We start from the raw sequence: 7,178 nt of genomic DNA, 5'->3' as shown, positions 1-7,178 counted from the left end.
TGGGTGGTCTATTTGCCCCCCCCCCTCTCCTTTCCCCCTTCTCTCTTTTCTCCTTCTCACTTCTTCTTTGGAGAAGGGGAAAAGAGAGAATGGGGATGGGAGAGGGTGGCAAATAAAGCCCTGATGGTTCATGATTTGTGCGCAACAATTCATAGCTTTTATAGTTTTAATCTATGGTGGTTATCAGATATCATCACATAACTTCTTTAGTTTACTGGATTATGCATCCAGGAAAGTTTTTATGTGAACATAAATGTGATTTTGTCACCTTCTCCTCATTAGCTCCATTGTTAACAACAGTGCAGTCAAACATGAGGTACAATACAATGACATTACGTCAAGCTATTTAAGTCTGACCGGCTTTTTCTCTATTGGTCAATTTAGGTTTATATATCTATGGTTTCCATTTATTTCATTTTTAAAATGTATTTTTCAATCTATTTTGCAAAATTTCAGAAGCTTTTTAACCCTTGATGTGGCTAGAGGATACAATTGAACATCCTTACAAACTCAGGGTCGTTAAAAGTTCAGAAACATTTAAGGTAACGATATGGCCAAAAGACGCACATGGACATCGTTACAGAAAAAGATTGTCACTATTACAAAAACATAACTGCACATTGATGAGTACTCACTGATGCCCAGATGAAAATTGTAGTACAGTCACATTAATTTTTTTGTGGACATCTATGTGATTGCATTAGAAATGCAGTTGCAGTAGTAAGCATGTCACATTCACACAGTATAATTGCATTGTATAGTTTTACTACTTTGTCATAAGCTATATATACATTTACTATCACTATTTTCTAATGCACAGTAATCAGTATTGATGCAATGCAAATATTGCCTACTGCACAAAAGTAAGTACTGTGCGCAGTGTTGATACTGCGTATTCTGTAGTGCTAGATGTAGTAGGAGCTTTTGTTACACGATTCATACATGCACAGCACATTTTCACGAAAACTCATTACCAAATAAAACATTAAATCAACTTTGGCGCAACCACAGTACATTTGCAACATTGTAAAGATGTACAACACATATGAAAACTTTTTGGAGAAATCCCCTTTATAAACTAAAATGTGCTATTGCTGAAACAGCTGAAATGTTTGCTAAAATCGACTACATGGAGGTAAAACCAAAACATGACCAAGCCCAAAAATAACTATATCTAACAATACTCTGTCATATGCCTTGCTTTGAAGCGTACACTGTACATTCCTTAAGTAAAGTCTAGCCTACCTTGCAAAAGTTAATGGTTTGACCATATGAGGGCTGTTTTACAATTATTTACGATTTTCTTGTCTTAATTTTTTATGTGCAATCCTTACAAATTTTAAGCAGTTGATCGTCTTTTTGGCTTAACACTATGTATTTAATTAAAAGTAATTTTCGTTTCTCAACCCAATAACATAATGTACCGAAAAATAGCAATAAGAAAATGAAGCGCGACCTAATTAACTGCATCGTATTCACTATGTTGAATTAGGTTGGCATTTCTGTGCGTATCGTTATATGTTGTATTGTTATATGTCACATATTGTTATATCTTGTGTTTCATTATATGTGTCTAAAAATAAACAAACCGTGACAGCTGCTAAAATAGTGCTCGTTAATAATTTGTTCAGCCAATGAAAAGCGTTTCGTCAACAATTTCGGTGTGCATGCACAGCTTTGACTGTTCTGTAAGTTTTGATAAAATATTATTGTATATTTCATGAATTCAACCAAATACTTTAGGACTTTTAAACCAATAACCTGGTCAAAGAATTTGGTTTATTGAAGTGAAATTAAATAGATAGCTCTTAAATTTAGTACCCAGATCTACGCAGCTTAGGTGTGTGGTGCGCTTTGCAAAGTGGCAGCAAGCAATGGTGAGTAAAGCTTCTTCATAGCTTGTTGTAGATAAACTTCTAACAAAATTATCACAAGGTTTATTTTCTGGTGCAGTAATGGAATCTTGCTCTTCATGGATTAGAGTATATATATTTTTAGTTCATGCATTTATCCATTAATATAGGTCAATGGCTGAGAGAGCCATTACTGGAAGAGATATATTGAAAGAGGTGAATACACATTGTCCAAATCTACAAATGCCAGAGTGAATACACACAAAGATTGGCACATTACTCAGAAAAAACTTGACAGGTATGGACAGGTTTAGGTTGGAGACTTTCATGTTATCTCATTTGTGCCACATTCAGAGGTGTGTCCTTGCATTATATCCTTGCATATAAGCTGAGTTTGAAACAAGGAAGTAATCAAATTAAGGGGTCGATCTTACTCCGATCAAACAAACTGGCATTATGCTAGCTTAATGTCGAGAACTAAGGTTGTGGTTGGTAGCCTGTTACAGTTTACTTTGTACTGGAATGAGGGCATGCGCTTGAAGAACAACCGCATGTGAAGTTTCCTTGATAAAGATACAATCAAACTGGCGCATTTTGGTCTTTATTCTGTCATGATATGTGGTGCATGTGAAGCAGCGCTTGATTGATGAGTGTATGCTATGAGAACAATAACAGTCTGTGATTGGTTGATGAGTGTATGCTATGAGAACAATAACAGTCTGTGATTGGTTGATGAGTGTATGCTATGAGAACAATAACAGTCTGTGATTGGTTGATGGGTGTATGCTATGAGAACAATAACAGTCTGTGATTGGTTGATGAGTGTATGCTATGAGAACAATAACAGTCTGTCATTGGTTGATGAGTATATGCTATGAGAACATTAACAGTCTGTGATTGGTTGATGAGTGTATGCTATGAGAAAAATAACAGTGTGATTGGTTGATAAGTGTATGCTATGAGAACAATGACAGTCTGTGATTGATTGATGAGTATGTGCTATGAGAACAATAACAGTTTGTGATTGGTTGATGAGTGTATGCTATGACAGCAATAACAGTCTGTCATTGATTGATGTGTGCATGTTATGAGAATTATAACAGTCTGTAATTGGTTGATGGGTGTATTTTATGAGAGCAATAACAGTCTGTAATTGGTTGATAAGTGCATGCTATGACAACAATAACAGTCTGTGATTGGTTGATGGGTGTATGCTATGAGAGCATTAACAGTCTGTGATTGGTTGATAAGTTTATGCAATGACAGCAATAACAGTCTGTCATTGATTGATGGGTGTATGGTATGAGAGCAATAACAGTCTGTGATCGGTTGATGAGTGTATGCTATGAGAACAATAGCAGTCTCTGATTGGTTGATGAGTGTATGATATGAGATCAATAACAGTCTGTGATTGGTTGTTAAGTGTATGCTATGAGATCAATAACAGTCTGTGATTGGTTGATGAGTGTATGCTATGACAGCAATAACAGTCTGTGATTGGTTGATGAGTGTATGCTATGACAGCAAGACTAGTCTATGGTTGGTTGATGAGTGTATGCTATGACAGCAATACTAGTCTATGGTTGGTTGATGAGTGTATGCTATGACAGCAATAATAGTCTGTGATTGGTTAGTCATCCATATGAACACCTGCGTGTTCATGTTTATTCCATATTGCTTTACACACAGTTTATTTGCACTAACAGTACTGCTAGCAGCGCTGCAAATATGGAACAAGTGTAAACATCCAAGTGTTCATATGCATGAATAACCAATCACAGACTGTTAAAGTACTGCTAGCACAGTTGAAAAAGTTTACCATTATTTATAAAAACAAAACATAACAACGATGGTTGTCATTTTTATTAAATATCTTCTGCAATTTGTGCTGTAGTAGGTGTATCTGGCGTGCTATTATTTAGGGTCAACTTATATACACATTTTTTATAAATTCACTGCTTTAGTGCTTTTCTAGGGTTGGCCTACACGCGAGATTGCTTGATATGCAAAGATATATGATAATTTTTCTCAAATAAAATTTTTCTGATGAAAACATCTTTCCAATTTCTATTTGGAGACATATCATAGCAGCAACATTACAGGTATAATCGGGTTAGGCTAGGGAGTTTCATGTTGTCTCACTTATGCCACAATGGGAGGTATGTTCACACTAGGCTAATTAGTTAATGTACTTATACATGTATGCTGATTACTGGCATATATAACTCGGAGACATGTCTGACTATTGATATTAAATATTTCGTTGTTATATGGCATAATTTTGGTAATTAACATCATGATCTATTAAAACTGTCAACCACAAAAGTGACTCATAACAAAAAATAAATCATTAAAGGCTAATGTATAAATACTGGTACATTTTATTAGATGCTGAAGATGAATGACAAAGAGCTAAACAAGTTGACTGTCAAATTATGTTATTACCCCAATAAACAGCATGTTATAAATTCACGGGCTTTCATAAACATTTCTCACTGCAGTACCATTCTTGTTGTGACCCTTATTATTATTGCAGTTGTTTCTGCCAATATTGGACTAAATTGGGAGTGATGTTACGGCTGTTGTCTTGTGCTTGCCATTGAAACAATTTCAGAGTGATATGAAGTGAAATATTTTTAGTTTTTTTCTACTGAATGTGATGTTACGGCTTTACTTTTTATCATTGAAACGAGTCCAGCATGAAAAGAAGTAAATTATTTTTTCTATTTAACTAGTAAACTAGACAGTCTATCTTAAAACCACCTTTTTGTAGTGATACACAAAGTTAGAAGTTTACAGATTAAACTTTGGACATTTTGAGACTCAATCCTGCTACAAAAGTTTTTAATAAAATTATAACATGTACAATCTGTTGATTATTGGCCACCTTAACTGCCAACTAAAATCTCTGAAATCAATTCTGGCACCCAGCAGGTAATTAGTACATAAAATAAGTATATTTGAATATCCTTAGGTTCCTTTGATAACCAAATTTCATATTGCTTTTTGTGGTGATATGTATTTACTAGGTAAATATTTTTAGCTGGTAGCTATGTGTCAGTTAGATTGTCTATTGCAGGTGAAACTCATGATAGAGTAGGGATGAACCTGGTGAAGATAATAACCCAATTGATAACTGTGATGGTAGAGAAGCTAAGCTAAGGTAAAGCTACTAACTGTATGACTGGTGAGGATGATGCAGATTACCTTACAGGTTACAGAAAGATAAAGTAGCATTATGACTTATTCACTTCTATATTAATAGTGGTAATTGATTCTGTGTAGTGTTTATATCTAACTATCTTTATATAGTGTTACTAGCTTAATGCCCGGCATTGCACAAGTGTTAAAAATCAAATTATAGACAGTGACAGGTAATGTAGTTGCCTGCTACTTGCCATTAACCTGGCACATTTTCAATAGATAGGTTGAGTAAGGTATCTGATCTGCTGCTCTTACTAATATAAGCCATGAGAGCAAGCATAAAATGACGTATAATTTGTTGCAGCAAATCATCCAAGATGATAAAGGTGTTTTGGTACTTTTTATCAAATTTATTACTTTTTACATACATGCATATAATATGCCAGATTGAAGCTTCACATTTCAACATTGTAATGAGTTATATTGTATCTAAATATACAATTAAGTAACCTTGTTCGCAACTTTTCTAAACTTATTACTGTTTATAAGTGTAACTGGCTGAATAGCTTTTATAAATTTTCAGAGTCCAAAAAACCAAGATGGGCCAATTAGGTTGCCAAATAAACCATCTAGAAGATTATGTTTAAAAATAATATCTCCTTCACATATTGTCAGCAGTATTGCATGCAAAAGCTAAAAGCATTGCACAGGGCAGCATCTCAACCAAGCTTTGAGTGGGACAGATTGTAGTTTTCTCCTCTTGCTTCACAGAGACATCCGAGTACTCAAATTGTGGACAAATACTTTTTACTATCTCAATCCCTTAATTCTTTTAGATATCCTTTTATCGTTTTCTTCCATATTTTGATGAACAAATTTTAATATTTTAGCTTTAATAAATTTTAGTTTACTAAAAACATACTTAAAGCTAAGTGTTAATCTGCTACTGAACTTACTTCATTTTCTTCGTTTTAATTTTTCATTATCCGTTTCCGATTTGGTCTTGCTGCCTTGCGTTTAATATAACTTTTAGCCAACTTTTTAAAAACTTTTTTAAACTGATTTAAGGACAAAGACTTAGTGATTCTGTACTCAAAAGACTTAGTGATTCTGTACTCAAAAGCGGCATTTCATCCTAGCATTATAGTGGCTTTCGAGAACTGGCTAGTATCTCAAAGATTTTTTGTATTTCAAGAAAGAAGCATGCCTAAAATTATGCTCTTATCTTGATTTTCTCATATGTCGAGGTATATGACTGTATCAGCGTTTCTAACTTTGTTATTTCTTACGTCAGAGCATTATCATTACCAAAACTTGTGATAAAGATGTTGATTGTTGTCTACGTATGTTATTTTGTTTGGTAACTTTTCATGATGAAAAATGACTCATAAATAGAGAATATCTGCATTAATACTAAACAACTCTTCTTTGCTTATCTGTACAATATTACTCCCAATATAATCTGTAGCATACATAAGATAGGACCTGAGGGCATGACCTTTAACCTTTAGCCATGTTGAATAGGTACACAGTGTAACTGAGTTAAGCACTGTGTCAACATGGTTACCTAAAAGATAATTTGAGGTAACTGAGTTGCTCTAGCCGAGGGTAGAACACTCAGCAGGAAATGCTTTGACACAGTGCAGCTGTCGGATTACATCTGTACGGATATACATGTAGAAACATGTAAATTGTTAAAAAGTTCCTTATTAGTGAATATCATTAGGTATGTAGATTACTAAAACTTTGAGAATATACGAAAATCCATATTGTTAAAATCTGGTTCTGAATGAACTCAATTTTAAAAGTCTAAATTACATAATGTTCATTTAAGATTATCAAATACAGTGTAATTTCACTCATACAGATGCGGTTTGATCAAATTCTGCACTGATTCAATGGTTTGGAAAGTTCCACAACAAACACTCTCATTCACACTGCAGGTGTCTGTCAGCTACACCAGTGTTCACACATGTCAGACTATCATCAGGTTACTGCCCGTACCAGGGGGTTATTGAACCTGATGCTATGACACTGATAGCTGTAAGAGCCAATAGCATTTAAGGTAACTGAAGTGAACCCTTTGTCAAACTTAAAAGTCCCTTTGTTGGAATTGTACGCTTCCAAACCATAATTTATTTAAGTGAGTTATATAAATGTACACAAGATTGTTTAAAGACA

The sequence above is a fragment of the Watersipora subatra genome, chromosome 2 (genome assembly GCF_963576615.1).
Source record: "Watersipora subatra chromosome 2, tzWatSuba1.1, whole genome shotgun sequence".
Classification (NCBI taxonomy): domain Eukaryota; kingdom Metazoa; phylum Bryozoa; class Gymnolaemata; order Cheilostomatida; family Watersiporidae; genus Watersipora; species Watersipora subatra.
Note: the sequence above shows the minus strand (reverse complement) of the source record.